This window comes from Hemiscyllium ocellatum, chromosome 17 (assembly GCF_020745735.1).
Source record: "Hemiscyllium ocellatum isolate sHemOce1 chromosome 17, sHemOce1.pat.X.cur, whole genome shotgun sequence".
Classification (NCBI taxonomy): Eukaryota; Metazoa; Chordata; class Chondrichthyes; order Orectolobiformes; family Hemiscylliidae; genus Hemiscyllium; species Hemiscyllium ocellatum.
This window is the reverse complement of record NC_083417.1, coordinates 41609802-41633610: the sequence shown is the minus strand read 5'-3', so window position 1 is coordinate 41633610 and position 23809 is coordinate 41609802.

Below are 23809 nucleotides of genomic sequence, written 5' to 3'. Positions count from 1 at the left end.
TCTACGTATGAGTCACAATTACATTACCTAGAGCATCACAGGGTCAAGATTAAAGACATCTATCGTTACAGAATTCTGCATGTGAAATGCATGTCATAACCAACTAGGTCAATTGAAAATCCTGGATGGGGTAAGAAAGTCTCATTTTTCCAATCACACAGTCTCCGACTGAATTTGTGCTGCACAGCTTGTGCAGGTTACAACAGATTCATTATGTCAAAGGTACATGTAAAAGCATTTCAATATCTTCCTTTGTCCCAATGTTGAATGACAGCAGTTAAATATCTTTCGTGTCTGCTGTAATGACTGATTGGTCATCTTACTACTTTGATACTCCCATTTAGGCTCCTTAGAACCATAATCAATGAATCTAGAGTCAGAGCTTGGTATTCTTATGGCCAAAGCACTATGTATGGTCAAACAAATCAATGAGGAACACAAGTATCTGGAACCCAGAACCAATAGCTACATGAATGCTGGTTCCAGTATGGTACAGATAGTGCTGGTGCCCTCTTCCAATTTTAGATCTTGTTTTTTGGATGTCTCCAAAAAAACTTTTCGCCTGCTGCTCTTGTGTCTGTTTTGCATTTTAGTTACATGATTGAATGGCCCGATACTATGTGATCATCTCCTGCTTGGGTCTGAGGAGGTGCCTGGATACTGGCAGTCCTTCCTCAGGTAGCTGCAGAGATGTCCCTGGGGTCGGGGAGTCCAGAACTAGAGGGCATAGGTTTAGGTGAGAGGGGAAAGATATAAAAGAGACCAAAGGGGCAACTTTTTCACGCAGAGGGTGGTACGTGTATGGAATGAGCTGCCAGAGGATGTGGTGGAGGCTGGTACAATTGCAACATTTAAGAGGCATTTGGATGGGTATGAATAGGAAGAGTTTGGAGGGATATGGGCCGGGTGCTGGCAGGTGGGACTAGATTGGGTTGGGATATCTGGTCGGCATGGATGGGTTGGACCGAAGGGTCTGTTTCCATGCTGTACATCTCTATGACTCCATGACTCTATGTGCTTGTGACATGCTCACCAGCTTGTTCCCACAAGTCTAATCTTGCTAAGGTACCTGCTGTGGTGCCAGGACTTGGGTTTGTGGATGCTCTGGGAGGCAGCCTTGCTGGTGCTTCCTCTGATGAATCTGGGTCATCTTCCTCAGAGATGGAGGAGGAGGAGGTGAGGTGATGTCCTCTCTAGGTGAATTGGGTGGATGACAGTGATTCAGAGAAGATGCTACATGCAACAACGGGAGTGGTAGACCCCCGTTAACCTTGCTGAGAGTTGGATATAGGAGTAGAGTGTATAGCAGCAGAGAAAAAATGGTGGTACATAACTTCGTGGAGCACATGAGGTCATTAAACCTCTTGGTGCATTGCTGGCATTCCTCCAGAATGGGGACACTATACTGACCCGGTGGAAAGTGGGATAATGTCAGACCAATTGAGCAAGGTCTAATGCTATAGTCTCCTCTGGTAGTCCTGAGACAAGAGGACTGCACCCCTCCCCACTGCAGTACCCACCAGGTCCTGCAAGTCCGTGTCAGTAAGATTGTTATCGATGTGTCTCTATTGACCATCTCCAGGTTAATTCTTTACACACTATAACTGTGAACTGCTCTTCCTGGCTTGCTGTGTTTGACCTGGTGCACCAGGGACTTAAACATGGGCAGAGGGAAACTAGGAAGTCTCTGGTAGCTGTGGACACTGCTGCCACATGAGAGCAGCACTGCGAAGGCGAGACACATATAGAGGGAGGTGAGCAGCATGAACCTGTGTGAGAAAGCTCACTCATGTTCATGGAGAGGGACCCCCAAAACTAACAAAGCCAAATTGTGGGAGAATTCAGACCTAAGTTACTCTCTGTAAAGCTTATACCAGGATCATGTCTATGGATGTTCTCCTTCTTTACTGGTGTCTTTCTAGAGTTTAGTGGTGGTTACTGGATCAGCACGTGTCATTGGGAAAGGTAATGCATTTTGGAATCCACTTGTCTCATGAGTTGGGACTGAGATGGCTCCTTGCCTGGGGTCTGTTAAACTGATGGTGTATGCGCGTGCATGTATACACGTATATTCTTTACGTGTGCATGGTGGTACGTGTGCACGACCCATTTGCCTCCAGCCTTCCACCTGTCTAGGGGCCATTCTCCCACAGTTAAGTCATTTGGCAGGCTGGGGAAAACAAAAGTGAGGCCCACATTCATCCTGGTGGAGGCTAGCCTGCCTCATCTTTCTCGGGGGGTTAATGATAACTTCTATAACAGATTCACACTTGCACTCCCTCTCACACGTTATCAGTCTCACACTCACACACATGTGCACAAACACATGGCCACATGCACACACATACACACATACAATCACATATACGCTTTGTTTGCCTCTCCTTTGGGAAGTCTGCTAAGGTAGGGACAACCAACTTTTTGACTATAATCGTGTGTTAGCTCATTTCTCACTGGACTTGGAGCACGACCACCTTAAATCACTCCCAGATTTTTACTTTCTAATATATATTGCGTTTCCTGTAACCAGTTTGTAGAATTTAGTCTTTTCCTTCTGGAAGATGAAGCGAAGGGGTTGAGGAAAATGGAGACCCGATAACTGATGCTGCCCTCTTATCAAAGAATCATAGAATCTTACAGTACAGAAGAGGCAACAGTAACAGCATCAAATCCAGTAGATGCTTGTAAATCAGACATTGTAAGATCCCTCAGGTGAGTACAAGGAAAGGTTAATTTAGAAAAACAGTCACTTGTCTAGTTTTATGCACACATCAGCAGAAATGAATTACAAATTAAATTACAAAGCATACCAGTGTAGCAAAACATGCTGTCTGCCAACATTTTAATTGAATTTTATGATGCTATTTTCCTATGACACTTGCAGAAATGGAATCACAATGGAGACAGAGTTTCATATAGGGACTTAAAACTAATGCTCCCAATTTACAGCTACCCAGTTAAAATATTTTCTTTTAGCTTTCCTTTGTTGTATAAAAATGGTTTATAACCATCAAGTCAAAAATTAAACTAATCCCCAATTGATATGCCAGAAATTCAATAGGAAGGGGTCTATTCTGGGAAGCTTAAGGACTTGTCTCCAAAGTCATCACATACCAATTTAGAGAAGCTTGGACAAAAACAACTGCATTCCAGATTTGTTATGCAAAAAGATATATCTGTGCTATGAATGTGTACTGTCCTGCTTTAAAAATATACAAGTATTATAGAGTAACTGTGTAAAATTCAGGACATTCACATGGAGATTAAGAAGAGGAACTGATTTAGGCCATTCAGCACATCTAGTCCATTCTATCATTCAACATGGCCGTGGCTAAACCTCTATCTCAATGCCATATATCCACTCTTTCTCTATACTTCTTGACATCTTTAACTCCTAGAAATGTATCTATTTCTTTCTTCAGCAAATTCAATGGCTTTGCTTCTGTAGCTTTCTGTAGTAGAGAATTCTAGAACTTCCCGCCCTCTGAATGAAGATATTTCTCCTGATCCCAGTCCAAAATGGCCAACAGCATATCTTGAGATTATGACTCTTTGTAATGCACCCACTGTTCAATGGAAAAATCATTTCTGTATCCAATCTTAACAGAATTACAGAATTTTATATATTCTAATGAGATTCCCATTCATTATTCCAAACTCCAGAGAATACAAGCCTTGTCAACTTAATCTCCCCTTATATGACTATCCTGCCGTTCCAAAGAATCACCAATATCATATCTGTGCAAACACAATCGCGTGTGGGAGTTATGCAATAATAGAATCTCCTCTGTATAGGTAGAGGCCAGTCAGCCTATTGAGCCTGCACTAGCACTCTGAGCATCCCACCCAGAACTATAACCCCACATTAATAATGACTAATCCACATAGCCTGCATATCCCTGGACACTACGAGGCAATTTACAAGGCCATACATCTAACTTGTTGGACTGTGGAAGGAAACTGGAGCACCCACTGGGAACCCACACAGACATGGGAGAACATTCGAACTCAACACAGATAGTGACCCAAGGCTAGAATTGAACCTGGGTCCTTAACACTGAGGCGGCAGTGCTAGCTACTGAGCCACCATGTCACTCAACTTTACCACTGTGCCACTCTGAGCCACCATGCCACCTACTTTACTGCTTGTCAAACCTTGAGTTTAATTCATCAAATTGCCACTTAAGTATTATTGGTTTAGCATCAGTTTACTTCTGCCATTTGTGAGATTCTCCTAACTTTTTATTCATTTAGAATGATTCTCCTAACTTTTTATTCTGTGTTTCACACTACTAACCCAAAATGTGGGTCTCCTTGTTCTCCATTGTACATATTAGAGAAGTTATGACAATTAAAGGGGAGGACAGGGTGGGAAGAAATACTGAATAACACATCTCTGTTGAGATCCTAATTTTAATTTCTAAGTTTTCTAATAATATTGTAAATCTGAAAACATAATACAAACTAGTCAATTCTGCAACTGAATCTGAGAAACCAGTTTATTAAGATTGCATCTGATGTTAAAATTTCTTATTTACAAAGACCTTTGAGACCAACCATTTTCATATTTGCCTATTTAATGATGAAGAAAATGCTTTAGCATATGTCTCACAAAATAACATATACAATGTATGACTCCATTCCATACCATTTAACAGAAAGAAAAGGAGGAAAAAGATAGGGAACAAAAGATCAGAAAAACCACATAGGGGTAACCAGTAACAAAGAAAGGAATTATTTGACAAGTAACGTGAATTTCATGTGAAGGGATAGTTCTGTTACAGCTTTTACAGAATAATTAAGAGTCATGAAATTAAGTCTCAAAGGATAAACAAAAGTACTGGAATGTCATTTCATCAAAGTAGAATTTGACTATTTATGTTGCAGAGATTTATTTTTCTGATCGTGTTAGCATGGTGTGATTGGCTCAAATGTTATCAGGCTGTGTATCTTCCACATAAAATTGTCAATCTATCATATAAATAAGATTTTTTTTCTTTCTCAATTTATTTTATGCCACTGTTTCTAGAAACAGAAGTAACAAAGGAACCAGGAATAGGTCATGTTCTTGAACCTGTACCACCAGCATTTAATGAAACTATTATTGACTATCTGCATTTCCACATATATCTTTCTTTGAACTATATCTGCTAATATTATTAGTTAACAACGACCTATCAATCTCAGCTTTAAAAGTAACAATGCATATAATTAATTCCCATTTCTGGAAGAAGCCTTCTAAACATTTACCCATTTGTTGGAAATCTGGTCTCAAATGCAGTTGGATGGAGAGTAGTCATTTCTAATGGGTGAATAGCTTTTACACTCTATTTTGCACATTGTTTTGAATGTTATTGTCATGCCACCCCATTACACTTTCAACTGCTATTGTTGGCAATTACTTATGTACTTGTTTTACATGTCAGTTAGTGCTCAAGGGGAGGCAATGGCCTAGCGGTGTTATCACTGGGGTGTTAATCCAGGGAATGTTCTGGGGAACCAAGTTCATAAGACCATAAGACCATAAGACATAGGAGTGGAAGTAAGGCCATTCGGCCCATCAAGTCCACTCCGCCATTCAATCATGGCTGATGGGCATTTCAACTCCACTTACCAGCGTTCTCCCCGTAGCCCTTAATTCCTCGAGACAACAAGAATCTATCAATCTCGGCCTTGAAGACATTTAGCGTCCTGGCCTCCACTGTACTCTGTAGCAATGAATTCCACAGGCCCACCACTCTCTGGCTGAAGAAATGTCTCCGCATTTCTGCTCTGAATTTACCCCCTCTAATTCTAAGGCTGTGTCCACGGGTCCTAGTCTCCTCGCCTAACGGAAACAATTTCCTAGCGTCCACCCTTTCCAAGCCATGTATTATCTTGTACGTCTCTATTAAGTCTCCCCTCAATCTTCTAAACTCCAATGAATACAATCCCAGGATCCTCAGCCGTTCCTCATATGTTAGACCTGCCATTCCAGGGATCATCCGTGTGAATCTCCGCTGGACACGTTCCAGTGCCAGTATGTCCTTCCTGAGGTGTGGGGACCAAAACTGGACACAGTACTCCAAATGGGGCCTAACAAGAGCTTTATAAAGTCTCAGTAGCACATCTCTGCTTTTATATTCCAACCCTCTTGAGATAAGAGACAACATTGCATTCGCTTTCTTAATCACGGTCTCAACCTGCATGTTTACCTTTAGAGAATCCTCGACTAGCACTCCCAGATCCCTTTGTACTTTGGCTTTACTTCACCATTTAGAAAGTAGTCTATGCTTTTATTCTTTTTACCAAAGTGCAAGACCTCGCACTTGCTCACGTTAAATTCCATCAGCCATTTCCTGGACCACTCTCCCAACCTGTCTAGATTCTTCTGTAGCCTCCCCACTCCCTCAGTACTACCTGCCTGTCCACCTAACTTCATATCATCGGCAAACTTCGCTAGAATGCCCCCAGTCCCCTCATCCAAATCATTAATATATAATGCGAATAGCTGTGGCCCCAACACTGAACCCTGCGGGACACCGCTCGTCACCGGCTGCCATTCTGAAAAAGAACCTTTTATCCCAACTCTCTGCCTTCTGTTAGACAGCCAGTCCTCAATCCATCCCAGCAGCTCACCTCGAACACCATGGGCCCTCACCTTGCTCAGCAGCCTCCTGTGTGGCAACTTATCAAAGGCCTTTTGAAAGTCTAGATAGACCACATCTACTGGGTTTCCCTGGTCTATCCTACTTGTTACCTCTTCAAAAAATTCCAACAGGTTTGTCAGGCATGACCTCCCCTTACTAAAACCATGTTGACTTGTTCTAATCAGACTCTGCTCTTCCAAGAATTTAGAAACCTCATCCTTAAAGATGGATTCTAGAATTTTACCAACAACCGAGGTTAAGCTGATTGCCTATAATTTTCCATCTTTTGTCTTGATCCTTTCTTGAACAAGGGGGTTACAACAGCCATCTTCCAATCATCCGAGACCTTTCCTGACTCCAGTGACTCTTGAAAGATCTCAACCAATGCCTCTGCTATTTCCTCAGCCACCTCTCTCAGAACTCTAGGGTGTATCCCAACGGGGCCAGGAGATTTATCAATTTTAAGACTTTTTAACTTTTCTAGCACTATCTCTTTCGTAATGGCAACCATACTCAACTCAGCCCCGTGACTCCCTTTAATGTTTGGGATATTACTCAAGTTCAAATCTCAACATGGCAGATTATGGACTTTGAATTCAATAAAAACCTGGAATTAAGAGCCTAATGATGTCCATGAATCCATTGTTGATTGTTGGAAAACCCATCTGGTTCACTAATGTCCTTTAAGGATGGAAACTGCCATCCTTATCTGGTCTGGCCTACGTCTGACTCCAGACCCACAGTAATGTAGTTGACTCTGAACTACCTTCTGGGCTATTAGGGATGGGCAATAAATGTTGTTCATGGGTAACAAGGTGACACCCTCATCTTGTAAATGAGTAAAGGAAAACACCTTTCAGAATCAATTGGAGTGTACGTTTTCATTGTGTTTTGATCTTTTGCAGGCCACTGATCACGGTCCTACTGTTCTTCAGAGACAGAAGAATGGATTTGCATCAGACCAGCAGTCTCCTTCCAGCCAACAGGTGCTTCGTTTACAAGAAAAGCAGAGAATGATAGAACAATCCAAGGCAATGAAACAAATAGTGCAGGTAAATAGAGATCTTCATTTCCCTCAATGTGCAACTTACATGCATTTACTCATTGAAATCTTAAAGCACAATCCTTTCAAGGTTTTTGTAAAACAGCTAGTACACTTTGCATTGAGAGCATAACAGTTGACCTTTTCATCAAAACTCACCTCCAGACCTTGACAATATTTGTGTATTTCAGAATTGTAGAATGTATTGTTAAAACAACATTCTTTTCTCTAATGTTCACTCACACAAAAGTATTGCACAACTCTGAAGCAAAGTCAAGGTTCAGCAAAATCTTAATCTTGTATCTTCTGCATTTATGGAGATAATAATTACCTTTCTAGCTTCATCATGTTGAGAGGGTGAGATGAAGTTAGATCAGAGGAGGCTTGTGTGGAATCTAATAGACTGCCAAATAGACTGTCTCTGTACTGTAAGCACTACAATTTCCAAAAAGTGTTGTGGAGTCAGAAATTGACAGAGAGTTTGACCTGGAGACCTGTGTCTCTATTCACTGGTAACACACTAATTTTACAAGAAATAGAGAGCTTTCATCTCCTCTCTCTTCCTCAGCAGTACATTACACCGTGGAGAGTTGCCACTATTCACTAAGAAGGCCGAAAGCAATTGGTGACATACATCTCGACTACAATACAGACAACTGCAAGTTCAGTTTAAAAAACTGAGAACTTTCTGAAATACACTTGATAAAAGCTGCAGCTAAGCAGCAATTAACACATTTACAAAGTGAGGTTTTGCTTCAGCAAGGCACAATGGGTTTTGAAGCAAGGAAATAAATATTAGAAGGGACTGACTGCAAATATGATCGAAGAGATGGGTTTAAAACTGGAGAGGCAGCAAGGTTTAGAGATGGATTCCAGAGCCTGGTAAATAGACACTTTAAAATATGAACTCAAATTAGGATTGTCGGAGGTAGAGGTAGAATATAGGAACAGGAGTAGGCCATTCTGCCCATTGAACTTGCTTAACCATTTAATATGACCATGACTGATCGAGCACTTTTATCCACACTGTCCCTATAACCCTTAATGCCATTGATATTCAGAAATCTATCTATCTCTACTTTAAACATACTCAAACACTGAGTTGCCACAATCCTCTGTGGTAGAAAAGTCCAAAGATTCACAACACTCTGAGGAAGAGGACTTCTCATCTCTATTTTAAATGACATCCCTCTGATTTTTCCATTGGGCCCTAGTTCTAGATTCCCTAATCAGTGGAAAATCTTATTTGCTTCTGTCCTGCTTATCTCTTTAAATATAAGATCACCTCTCATTCTTCAAACCTCTGGACAATACAGGCCTAGTCTGTGCAATTTCACTTCATATGACAGGACTGCCATCCTTCAAACAAGCCTCTGTGGTACTCCTTCCATGGCAATAATATCCTTCCTGAGGTAAGAAGACCAAACTGCATGCAGTATTCCAAATGTGGCTTAAAATAGCTTCTATACAATTGAAGCAAGACTCAAATCCTCTTGTGATAAAGGCTAGCATTCCACGAACCTGACTAATAGCTTGCTGTATTTGATGTTAGCTTTAAGTGACTCAAGGTCAAGGTCACCTAGTTCCTTTTGTGCATCTACAATTTCCAATTTTGTTTTCAGATTTCAGATTACTTACAGTATGGAAACAGGCCCTTCGGCCCAACAAGTCCACACCGACCCGCCGAAGCGCAACCCACCCATACCCCTACATTTACCCCTTACCTAACACTACGGACAATTTAGCATAGCCAATTCACCTGACCCGCACATCTTTGGACTGTGGGAGGAAACCGGAGCACAGGAGGAAACCCACGCAGACAAGGGGGAAACGTGCAAACTCCACACAGTCAGTCGCCTGAGTCGAGAATTGAACCCGGGTCTCAGGCGCTGTGAGACAGCAGTGCTAACCACTGTGCCACCCTCAAATTTTCTACCATTTAAGAAATACTTTGCACATCTGTACCTCCTACTAAGATGGATAGCCTCACATGTTTCAACATTATACTCCATCTTCCATGTTCTTGCCCATTCACTAAGCCTGTCCAAATGCTCCTGAAGCTGCTTTACATCCTTCTCACATCACACGTTCTACTTGACTTTGTGTCACCTGCAAATTAATAAATAATAGTTTTTGTTCCCACTTCCAAATCATTAATGTATATAGTGAACAGCTGGGGCCCCAAGTACTGATCCTTGAAGTACTTCCCTAGTCACTTGCCAATGGGAGACAGTTCTGTTTATCACGACTGTATTTACTGCCTTTTGCCAAACATGAATCCATGTTAACACATTAACCTCCTATACCATGTGCTTTAGATTTACTAACCAACTGCCTGTGGGACACTATGTCAAAGACCTTCTGAAAATGAAAGCATACTACATTAATTCACTCTCCTTTATCAATTATTTTATTACATCCTAAAAAGACTCCAACAAGTTTGTGAAATTTGATTTCCCATTCTCAAATCCATGTTGATTATGCCCAGTCAGATCGTTATTATCCAAATGTCCATTTGTTACATCATTTGTGATAGATTGTAACATTCTGCCTCCTACTGACGTAAGGCTAACAGGTCCATTGTTATTTCATTTCTCTCTTGCTTCCTTCTTAAATAGTGGGTTGACTTTTGCAAGTTTCCAATTAACAGAAATCATTCCAGAATCTATGGTGTTTTGGAAAGTGATCACCAATGCATCGACTATCTCTGTAGGCACCTTCTTCAACACTCGGTTGTTGGAGGTGAACTTGTGGGGGAATTGACAAGACTCAAAATTTAGAATTCTCAAGCGCTCACGGAGAGTCAGAGTAGCTAACGGAAATAAGGAGGAGAGGAATCAGATCACAAACTCTTTTGTAGATGTGTATCAATACTTCTTTGTGTTAATATAAGTGCTACACTGTTAACAATTCCTTATAACTGTCTAGATATGTAACACAAACTTTCTTATTGATTGTGTTTAGTCAATTTCATAAAAATGGATATGAAATTTTATGTAACATTGTTCATTTATATGAACCAAATGGGAAGGATTTAATGCCATCACCAGAGGTGATTTTAGAGATGGTATGGGTCACCATTAATCAGCATCCAAGGAACAGGAAATTTGACGTTTCGGGCCAGAGCCCTTCTTCAGGAATGATGAAGGGCTCTGGCCCGAAACGTCGAATTTCCTGTTCCTTGGATGCTGCCTAACCTGCTGTGCTTTAACCAGCAATGCATTTTCAGCTCTGATCTCCAGCATCTGCAGACCTCACTTTTTACTCACCATTAATCAGACAGGTGATAAGTGAGGGGTGAAGATCAGTTTCCAGGGCAGGAAGGTTTGAGGGCGGACTTGGCACCTGCAAGTCCTTTAAGGACAACTAAAGAGCATCATTCCATTGCCATTGGTATTCAACCAGCAGCAGGTAGGGGATTCATCATCCAGGGAAACCCCTTGCAAAACCCTGTCGGGTTTGCCAGTGGTCTACTGGGCAGCTGTCTTCTTCAAGGGCACACTACATCTGATAAAACCAAACCCTGCATTGGGTGGGTGGGGTGCCCAGAAGATGGTTTTTAGGTGTCTGTGCAAGAAGCCGCCTTCTTGCCTTTGCTCACAATGTTGCTCGCTGTAATAACACCTTCTTTTGAAATCTTAACCAATCCACACTCCCCTACCTGTGAATCCATTGGTGACATATTAGGTCTTGCTGTAGTGTTCACTGCTGCCCACACAGGAGAGCTGACAGAAAAGCCAGTGCTTGAGTGCATTTACATAGCAGCTTTTGTCTGAAAGGACCACTAAGGGGAGCTCAGTGGGAGACAGTAAATCCTAACCAAGTGATGAAACATGTTTCAGCACATAAGAAAGTGAATTAAACATTAAACCAAAGAAGGTATACTGTGAAACAAAAGCAAATGAGCAGTGCAGCCTTTAGTGTCATACATGAAGTTGAAACAACAAGGAAACCTAGTTATACACATTAGGAATTTCTTGAAAGTTGTTCTCTTCTATTGCTATAACCTCACTCAAAGTGTGGAAACCTCATTTACATTTGTAATTATGCTAGGAATATGTTGAAAATATAATACATAAAGATAATTATAACATAACAAAAAGATTAAAAAATCATTAAAGTCATGATAATCTGAAGATTAAGCAGCTCTTCAAATTGATCTTAAGGAATGAGAAATATCAAGCACATTAACAAATGTAATTCGGAAATGAATACTTCCTGTCTGCCTCATCTGATAGCCACTGGAGACTGCAGCAGAAACACAACTTTCGTAGCAAAATGAGAGAATTAATGACAAAGTTAAATGATTCTGTTGCCAATATTGTACTTCCTAAGAATTTGAGAAAGCCTAACTGGTTATACGTCATGTTGTCCCATGCTGCAGATGTTTCTATAACAAAAGTAAAAACGTCATCAGTTGGTTTTCTATCAGTGCAGTGTTAATAGTGATTTTAATCTACTTGTTCAGATGCAATGGATATGGAAGAAGTTGTGCAGTGTGATGGGAATCAAAGAAATGTCAAGCTAGTTACTGACTGCTGATGGTTGAAATAGTTCTGGCTGAGTAATTCTTAAGAGTTTGTCAAAATCTCTATCAATCATATGAACAGAATTGAGACAGCTCTGTTTTTACTCAGATGACATCATGTATTCATGGAGAGGAGAATAATTATTGTGTGTTGTTGAATCACTAATTGCATAATACTTTGAAAGACAGTGCCGCATAGAGTGGACCGACTGTACTACATCTGTGGAAACCACATACCAATTCGGCCCAAGTATGAGGTGGACATGACTGCACTGAAAAGGTACCAATATTTATGAAAGATTTCAGAAATGACTTTTCACAATTAGGGATAATCTATTGAATAAGCTATAATTAAATAAGAATAAAAAAAACTATAGAAATTTGTAGGCATTGTATAAAAAAAAGAACAACTGCACATGCCATTAATCAAAACTAAAACCAGAAAATACTGGAAATGCAAAATTGGTCAGTCAGTATTATAAAAGAAATACAATGTTCAAGTTGTATTTCTGATCAAAACCCCAGTTTGTGTTTTTATTGCCTTTTAATAGAGGAGACAGTTTTGTCAACATAAACTACTCAAAAGAAAACTGATGGGTAATTCAACATTCATGATCATATTAAAATTTTGCATGTGTGGTTTGATATATCAGGGTGTAAGGGCAGGATCTTAGATGGGTCTGAATGATAGCAGCTATGGTGAGATGTGTGACAGAATGTGACAAGATGTTCTGCAAGTTGGATCTGATGTTGAGAGTAACATCTTTTATGCTTTTCACAAATGGCTTGGTGGAATTCTCACTAGGTCGTAATGAGTTGCCAACAAATGGGACTTATTGCATCTTCAATGCTTTGTTGGCAGCATAACTCACCTCATGAATATTCATGCTCCCATCTAACCAAACTTGCAACGCAAGATAGAAGATACAAGATAGCCCTCATCCATAGATATTGGCATCCAGCATCTGCCAACCCTCACGACTATGATAGCACCTTTCTGCTGCACTGACATGCTGCTTAGGAAGTGCAAACTTGCATTATGGAGCTCACAGGCAACTAACATTGAAAAGCTGCATCAAGGACACACACACGGACACACACACACACACACACACACACACGTCTTTCAACCAGAAGGTGGAGGCTAGTCCTCTGTCCAGCCAAAGGTAGGTGTGGGTGCACCATTATTCACGGGTCCTGCTACCTTCATTTAGGGGCAGAGTCCGCATTTGGTTCAGGGATTTCACCACAGTCAGTCCTTCATTGGGATGTTCACAATCTGGGGTCATACCAGTCCAGTCCAGGGAGTGTTCAGCGCTCTGTTCTGTTAGATCAGCACAAGAGTCAGGGGAATCACACATTGTCAATCAGAGGACTGCAAAGACAGTGACCAAAGATCTGTCCAAGGCTCCGATTTGAAGTTATTCACAGAGTGTGATGAATACAACCTTGGGGGTCCATCCATTTATATTTCAGGAGGATCTAGTGGAGGGTCTGTAGGACAGTGAGGAATCACTGTCAGAGAGTTGTAGGAGTCAAGGCTGTGGGTAGATTGGAAAGTGGAGGCATTTGTAAAGGTGGGGAGAAGCTCAGGTATGTGGAACAGATAGTAGGCTAAGGGAGATTGCGGGGAAGATTACTGACCATGACCGTCACTATGTCCTTCACAGCAAGAGCAGAGAGGAGCAGGGTGGGTATCATGATGGTGTAATGTCAGTGTTCAGGGAGCAGAGAAGACTGTTGTAAGGGAGGTTTGATGTGGAGGGGCTGCATATGGTTGAGAGGTTAGTGTGAGATAAAAGGGGGAGTTAGTTTGCAATCAGATGGGACCCAGTGTTGACAGTGTCCATCAAAAGCTGTGTTCCTTGCCATGACTTTCCAATCTGCAGATGTGACGTGCTACCAGAAAACGGCTGGAACAACTGCCAGGCCAGGTGCAGTCACTGTTAAATTGATGGGTGAAAGCACCCCCAAGACCAACATCTTCAATGGCTTTATTGTCTTCTCCAGCTCAGACCTGGTCAGACAGCACTGAAACTGTGCTCCATATAAAACAGAAGATTGCACAATAGTGTCATAGGCCATGATGTCATGAGCAGTGGGTAGTCCTTGTACCCCAGTAACAAGCCTGGTGAAGCACCAGCACGCTCAAAAGTTCCAGGTACACAAGAATGCTCCAGGATGTAGGAGGCGTGGGAGCTGCCAGGGTATCGGGCATACAACTCCAGGTAGTGGTAATAGTGATCATAAGACCATAAATGTGTAGCCATTTGAGATGGAGAAGTGAGATGTTGTAATGGTAAACAGGGAAGTCATAGACAGACTAAAAAGTTGTTTTGCATACAGAAAATCTCCCAGAAATGTTAGGGGATCGAGGAACTTGTGTAACTGATGAGCGAAAAGAAATTATTATTAGTCAAGTGGTTATACTTTTTTATACAATCTGGATTGAGAACTCACATATCTCCCAAACCAAATAAGCTTCATCCCAGAGTGTTCAAAGAATTAACAAAATAGATGGTGAGTGCTGTGGTGGTTGTTAGCTTTCATAATTTTTCTATAGATCCTGGAAAGATTTCTGCTGACTATAGGGCAGCAAATGTAACGCCGCTCTTTAATAGGGTGAGTGAAGATCTATAGATCTGTTTGTTTGACATCTGTAATAGGAAAAATATCCAAACCTATAATAAAGAATGTGAAAATTGATCATTTAGAAAAGAATGGCAAAATTGGAGCTACCATAAATTTCAGAAAGGGAAGTCATGATTGTTGGAACTTTTTTTTTGAGGAAGGTGGTTGTTGTATAGACAAAGAAGAACCAGTTGGTGTGGTGTATTTGGATTTTCACAAGGCTTCTCATATGGGCCCACATTTGAGGTTAGTCAATAAAATTAAAGTGTCTGGAATTACACAGGTACGGACTGAGAATAGGGTTAGGGTTAGTCTTCAGAAAGAAGGAAGCAGGAATAAATGGATCACCCTTTTTGGCAGAAGATTACTAGAGGCATACTGCAAGTTTCAGTGCCAGCTCCACAATTTCATAATCTATTATGTGAATTTTTCCAAATTCACTGACAACATCAAATTGGATGGGAACATGAGCTGAGGAGAGTGAAAAATGATTTGAACAGCCTGAATGAATGAACAAGATTATGGCAGATGGAATTTATAACAGGAATAAGTGTAATTTTTATTCACTTTGGAGGAAAAAAAAACAAAAGTAGAATATTTTTTAAATAGTGAGAGGTCAGGAAGTGTTGGTGTCCAAAGGGATCTGCATGTCTTTGTCTAAGAGTTGATAGAAACTAGCATGCAGGTGCACCAAGTAATTAGAAAGGCAAATGATGCGTTGGTGTTCATTATAAGGGGAATTGAGTACGCAATTAAAAAATATTTTCCAGCAGTTGTATAGAGCCTTGGTGATCATCACTGGAGTACTGGTAAAAGTTTTGATCAGAATCTCTTGTGAGCAAGGGAAAAATTTAAATTATAGCATAGTACTTCAGGCTAGGAAATTAAAAAAAAAAATAAATAGAATACTTACAGCTAGCTTAAGTGTCACTGGCATAGGCACTATTGAGGCATGGCTCTAGCAAGCAAAATCAAAGACACAAAAGCAATCTGAGCCAAGGATACAGGCCATGGGACATATTCAAACCAGAATTAAAAAGAACAAAGGGGCAGTTTAGGCAGCTCTGGTTCAGTTGAAGAACAAAGGCTGGAGACCTTTTTAACAGTTCCATCGAAAAGGCAAGAGATCCTTCATTAAATTTGCATTAAAGGTGGAAAGTGTTAATGTAACACCACAGATGTGGGAAATGGTATTGTTTATTAAAGCAGAAATGGAAGTAATTTAGTATATCTATTAAATAAATCAGAATAATTTACTATCATCAGAATCACTTATCTGCTCCACAAGAGGTAACTTCCAGAAAGTGTGCTGAAGTAGATCATAATCACAAAAAAACAAGAAGTCAAGTAGCTACCCATACTGTTGAGCACACATGTTTATATTTATATGACCTGGAAGATATTGAACCATTTGGACACTTCTGGATCGAAAAAAAAAATTGAAAGGGTTTTGAAGAGAACCTATGTTGCTTCTTGGAAATGTGAAATGGGAATAGCAAATCTGATGAATTGGGAAAATAACCAAGTAAAGCTTTTAGGGAATTAGAAATGTGGTTTAATATTCATTCTTTCTGGAAAACCTGACTTTGAAGAGACTAGGGCCCCTTGTGCTATGATTACCTCGTAATCCTTGCTTAACTTAAGTTTTTGGTTGCATGAACCTGAGGTCTAAGACGAAAAAGACCTCCAAAGCACCAAAGCCATAAAACTGTCTGTCTTGCTTTCTTGGTTGAACTGCTTGGGAATCTGATGAAGTCTTCCATACCTCAGTATTTTTATTATGTTTAATCTTTGAATCCCCAACTGTTCCTAAGGGAAATAGTTGATTTAGACCTAACCTTTTTGGAAACAGCATATTGACATCAATGGTCGTAGTCCTGGTGGCAAAGCAGTTAAGATTAACAGCATGTTTCCAACATTCAGGTGTCAGATAGTAGAAAAAGTATATGTATTTCATCATGAAGAATTCTTATCTCAAGTAAGTATGTGTCTTTCCTCAATATTCTTCAAAAGATTGAAGAAGTTAAACAGCAAGAGTTGAAAAGTTTCCTTAAACAGAATATCCTAAACTACTTAAGAGGTTAAGAAAGTTTAATACTGAATATTACAGCATCACCCTGAGGAAAGTTACTAAACCACTGCCTTGAAACCTCCAGGAATGTTACCTTGCATGAAACAATTTGACAAGCAAAGATGGCCCACCAGGATATAATTTCCCTTGTTAGAAAATCAACCAAGTTGTAAACAGGGTATTGTCATTGTAATAAATCTAATGGGACCACACAAATTTATGTTGACCTTGCACAATTAATAAGGTGATGATGAGAGAAATCCATTCTGTCTTCAGTTGGTGAGAGTTTAGCTAAATTTTATATTAGCTAAATATAATGCAAACTCTAGATTCTGGTAGGTGCTATTGAACACACAATTACTCTTGCTTCCCATATCCATGACTCCATTTGGAAGATTTTCCTTCTACAGACTACCATTTGGAATCACCTCAGTCCCACAGATTTTTCATCAGATTGTGTCCCAATTTTATGGGTTATTCCTGAAAAAAGATACATTGGTCAAAGCTTTTCATCTTTTTATCAGGACGATCCACGAGAAATACTAAAGCAAAGGTTAAATAACATTTATGAGAAGGGAGTGCTGATTGATTGGCAAATAGACTCTGTTTGGTACAGGTGTGCCATGAAGAGTCCCCAGTTAGTAATGATTGACACTTAATTGCCAAACATTGTTTAAGTTTTAAAAGTTTACTCTGGTCAAAATGGTGGCCACAGAAATGAGCCAGAGAATCGCTGTCACATATTTTGTCTTAACACCATCCAATCTACCTAACTCCCCCAGCCCAACCCCACAACCTTTTTTTCTCTCAGCCCCCTTCCCCCTTCTCATTCCTGATGAAGGACTTATGCCCGAAATGTCGGACTCTCCTTCTCCTCAGATGCTGCCGGACCGACTGCGCTTTTCCAGTGCCACACTTTTCGACTCCTGTTTGAGGAAATAATCAAGATGATTGATGAGGGCAAACATAGCTTACTTGGATTTTAGTGAAGCCTTTAACAAGGTTCCACATGCTGGATGAAAGATAAAGTTAGATCACATGGGATTTAGGGTGAGCTTGCCTTTGGATTCAAAATTGGCTCAACTGGAGGAGTGATGATGGAAGGTTGTTTTTCAGACTGCAGGCCTGTGACCAGTTGTATTCCTCAGGGCTTGGAACTGGGTCCACTTTTGTTTGTCATTTATACAAATAATTTAGATGGGAATATTGAAGATATGGTTAGTAAGTTTGTGGATGACACCAAGATTGGTGGTTTAATGGACAGTGAAGGAGGTTATCTAAGATTACAAAGAGATCTTCATCAACTGGGTCAACGGGCTGAAGAGTGGCAGATGGAGTTCAATTTGGATTAATGCAAGATATTACATTTTGGTATAACAAACAAGGGCAGGACTTATACAGTTAAAAAGCAGGGTCTTGCATAGTGCTGGAGAACAGAGAAACCTAGGGGTTCAGGTCAATAATTGTTTTAAGTTTGGGTCACATATAGATAGGATGATTAAGAAGGCACTTAGCTTGCCTTCATTGCTCCTTTTTTTGAGTATAGGAATTGGGATGGATGTTGAGGTTGTACACGATGTTGGTGAGGCCTCTTCTGCAGCACTGTGTCTGGTTTTGGTCACCCTATTATAGGAAGGATATTATTAAGCTGGAGAGAGTTCTGAAGAGATTTACCAGAGGGTTGCCAGGAAAGGAGGGTTTGTGTTATAATGAGAGACTGGGACTTTTCTCATTGGAGCATGGGCAGTGACCTTATAGAGATTTGTAAAATCATGAGGGCGTAGATAAAGTGAATGTCTTTTCACTAGGGTGGGGGAGTTCAAGACCAGGGGCATATTTTTAAGGTGAGCAAAGAAAGATTTAAAAAAGACAAGGAGCAATTTCTTTACACAGAGTGGTTCGTGTGTAGAATGAATTTCCAGAGGAAGTGGTGAATGCAGGTACAATTACAACATTTAAAATACATTTAGATAAGAACATGAATAAGAAAGGTTTGGAGGGATGTAGGCCAAGTGCACACAGGATGAATTAGTTTAGTTTGTGATCATGGTCGGCACAGACTGGTTGCTCTGAAGGATTGGTTTCTGTGCTGTATGACCTTTGACTCTATGAGTTAAAACTACCGCAATGTATTTACATGTTTTTGATGTCTACAATGTACAATGTCCAGGACTCTGTGTATTAATATGCAGCTTCCAGTACAGACAAGTCTGTAGCATTGTGAATCCGACTAATGATCCGAAAGTCCCTATATATTTCATAATGTCTTTTTGACTTAACAGCAGCATCCTGTTAGTGGTGAATGCCACTCATATTGCTACTATATAATAGCAGCATGAAGCAGCTAGTTTAACCTGTCAAATTTTTGAGATGTCTGAAGGAGACTGAGTACTTTCCAGTACCAAAAATGATGGCATTAGCTCATTAATGATTTTGTGTGATATAAAGTGAGAAATTATCTGATCAGCACAGTCATTACCTAACAGAATGGCTTTGTGCCATACTTCAACATCAAGTTTGTATGGGGTTGTTACAAGGTTGCTGATTAGGCCTATCTTATAGTGCATAGAACTGTAGGAATCCTGACATTTCTGTTGATTGGTGAAGGTAGTTCGCAGGAGACAGTAATAGAGAAACCCCAGCTAGTTTCTCAACAAGGGACATGAAGGAAAGAGAACTCAGATGACTGCTCCACTTCAAAGGTGAATTTGAGTGCAAGATGGTGCCAATTAAGCCACCTTACCTCTGATTTACAGCTCAGGGATTTGGGCAGGGCTGATCTGAAACAGTCGTTGAAAAATATCCCTCAATGTATTCACAGTTCAATAGATAAAACAAACCAATCAAACCAGAACAGCAGGAACCAAATTCGGCATTGTCCTTTACAAAAACCATGCCATTTGTTCATCAAATGATTCAGCACTTATATTTATGACTCAGTTCTAATCCTAATTTACTATTTGATTGATTGTGTTGTTGTACCAACATACACACATGTATAATTTTAATAGTGGAAAAATATGACTGGGGAGAGATGCAGTATAAACGTGCAAGCTTATGAGAGAGTTGTTCCTGAGGAGTTCCTGAAGCATCACCTAATATGATAATGTCAAATGGACTTGTGGGCAGAATAGAAGAGGATCTGAGAGGAATAAGATCAGGATTTTCTCCTCACTTGTATAATAATGTCTACCAAAGCAATGTAACCTACAACTAGTTTCTAACGGGCAATAACCCACTAGTTCTTCAAGAGCACTTTCTATTTAAATCAGTAACTTGCTTTTCTTTACCTCACCAAGCAAGCCCTGTCGATTCTTAGAGGCTTGAGGCAGCAAGCCTACCCCATGGTGAGAGGCAGTCTCCATTTAGCTGCATCTACAATATAAATTTCCAATTATGGGAAAGGCCAGGGTAGAGAAGGCCCAATGTTTCCTTATAGAGCTCAGAGGATGGTCCTGCTCCTGTTAGCCCATAAGGAACTTTAAAAGAAAAAACATACTTGTGTGGTATTCCAGTAATTGCTGACCTCACCACATTTATTCATTACCCTGCTAAAGCCTAAAGTTAAATAGGGTAGGCTTCAGTTAGCTCATCAGAATCCAATTGTGTATTTAAAATGGATCCTGCGGCTTGAGGTTAGTTGTCCTCACCACGTGCAGTTAGATACTTATTAGGAAATTGCATAAATCAGTTGGCAAATACAAATGATTGGATAAAATTCCACTTCTTTAAAGATGATAGGAGTTGAAATCTTCAAGCTGGGGAATTAGTTCATCACAAGTAAGAATGGTTGATTTCAGATATTCATATTCCAGCAGGGCTACAAAATACAAATCAGTAACAAGAAATCAGAGTAGTTTTCTCTTTACTTCTGAGACTAATTCAATCACAGCCAACCAATATTCCAGGCAAGATTATCTACCTCCCCACACAATGACAATCAAACCTGGTCTGCCTTCATGCATATGGCTCAAAATTGTTGACATGTCGGGTAGAAGATTAAAACAAATATTTTTCAAATTGGTAGTTGTTACAGCACACAAAGCTTTTGACTTCACCAAGAAAAGCTTCCAAAATTCTAAATGACTGACATTTGTATATTATTGAAGACTACAGCTCTGGGAACAGCGGATGAATGCTAACTAGCAATTTGTTCAAACTTAGTAGTCAGAAGGAAAAATTTTGTTTCACTTGTTAAAAATAATATATTGAACAGTTCAATCTGTTATGACAATGACCTTCATTGTCGTATGTTCAAAAGTAAATGCAGTGTGCATTATTAAATGAATTTATGCACCAGGCCTAACCTTGCTTAATTAATACACTGCATTGAAGTTTATTTAATTTCATTCAATTATAGTTTCCTGACAGGGTTACAATGCCATACACTTAGAGATGCCAAGCCCTCATTTATCTGTTTACACTTTTGGGATTTTAAAATGAAGGGCAGCTGAGCAGTCTGTTTGTGTAGAACTTGATGACTAGGTAACTTCCGATGTAATTATATTGATTTGCACACTTTATTTATAGACAACTACATCTGATTAAACAAAATTGCAGCTAGATGGACAACTTTATCAGATATTGCTGGAGTAAACAAAATGATTAATTGAATTATATTCTAAAATACAATTATTGTGAAGTTTGTAGACTGAGACTTGGTTTCTGTTATATATTTCAGTACAAGCATTAACTTCTGTCAGAACCACTTGATCTTCAAAAGACATAAATATGCTTTGTGAGATCATGTCATTTTGCTTTAATAACTTGCTTAATTATTCTCCTTTTTAGAGTCATAGATAGAGACATAGAGATGTACAGCATGGAAACAGACCCTTCGGTCCAACCTGTCCATGCCGACCAGACATCCCAACCCAATCTTGTCCCACCTGCCAGCACCCGGCCCATATCTCTTCAAACCCTTCCTATTCATATACCCATCCAAATGCCTCTTAAATGTTGCAATTGTACCAGTCTCCACCACATCCTCTGGCAACTCATTCCATACATGTACCACCCTCTGCGTGAAAACGTTGCCCCTTAGGTCTCTTTTTTTATCTTTTCCCCTCTCACCCTAAACCTATGCCCTCTAGTTCTGGACTCCCCGACCCCTGGGAAAAGACTTTGTCTATTTATCCTATCAGTGTCCCTCATAATTTTGTAATCCTCTATAAGGTCACCCCTCAGCCTCCAACGGTCCAGGGAAAACAACCCCAGCCTGTTCAGCCTCTCCCCGTAGCTCAGATCCTCCAACCCTGACAACATCCTTGTAAATATTTTCTGAAACCTTTCAAGTTTCACAACATCTTTTCAATAGGAAGGAGAACCAAAATTGCACGCAATATTCCAACAGTGGCCTAACCAATGTCCTGGACAGCTGCAACATGACCTCCCAACTCCTGTACTCAATACTCTGACCAATAAAGGAAAGCATACCAAACGCCTTCTTCACTATTCTATCTCCTGCGACTCCACTTTCAAGGAATTATGAACCTGCACTCCAAGGTCTCTTTATTCAGCAACACTCCCTAGGATCTTACCATTAAGTGTATAAGTCCTGCTAAAATTTGCTTTCCCAAAATGCAGCACCTAGCATTTATCTGAATTAAACTCCATCTGCCACTTCTCAGCCCATTGGCCCATCTGGTCAAGATCCTGTTGTAATCTGAGGTAACCCTCTTCGCTGTCCACTACACCTCCAATTTTGGTGTCATCTGCAAACTTACTAACTGTACCTTTTATGCTTGCATCCAAATCATTTATGTAAATGACAAAAATTAGAGGGCCCAGCACCGATCCTTGTGGCACTCCATTGGTCACAGGCCTCCAGTCTGAAAAACAACCCTCCACCACCACCCTCTGTCTTCTACCTTAGAGCTTAATACATGCTTTTTGAAAAGACCTGTATTAGACATACTTTGTTTCAGAACCATATTCCTCTGTATTCCATTGTCATTATTATGCTTAGTGCTGCATACAGATGAGGGGTGCTTCTAGAAATGATCAATGATAACTGAAATAATTTTTAACTCGCTCAAGAATAGTTTTTATTTTATGGGACAATGTACATTTATGAAGCATGTGTGCATGTTGTGATAAGTTCACACTTATGACAATTTCACAAATATTCTCTGAACTTCACTGGGTAGTCAATGGTTATTTAATGTGGAGTTCATTTTGATTGTTATATAATTACGAGTTGACATTTGTTTCCTTTTATATGATAACAGAAACTGAAGCAAAATACAGTGGATGTTGGATTTCTGAAATAGACACCTGAAAACACTAAGTATCTGTGGATACACAAAGAGATTTAATTTTTCAGCTCACTAACTTTTCATCAGAACCGGGAGATAATTGATGTGAACAGATCCTTGTGTTTCTTTCGTTGGTTCTGTATTGTCTCAAAGGTTCTTTTTCTCTAACTTGGCCTTTACCTCATGTTCACTCCCTGCCTTCCACTGCCAATAGCCTTTAACCCCTCTTTTATGCAGTCATTGGCTCAAGGAGGCAAAACTGGGTGCAGTAACAAATGAATTAGGCTGCAGCATAAAGCTCCCCCTTCCATCATTACATGGCTGGGAATGAAAGCAGGGACAGAACATGATTTGTGCAATAATATTATGGGGGTGGGCATTCAGCTAACAAGGTTCCCTTCCCACACTCAAACTAGATAGAATTTAAGGGAACATTTTAGTCTGTCATATTTTGAACAAATGGCATTCCCTAGATATTCTTATTTATTTTTCCATTTATATACCAATCTCATAACTTTCACAATTTTAATTGACGATCTGGTGAGAACATTTCTTGATAATCCAGTTTCTTCTCCAGAAGTGGCCAGAATTTTTGTGATAGTTTTTCACACTTGTGTTGTCTTTCCCCACTGTTTTTGTGGTCGGTACACA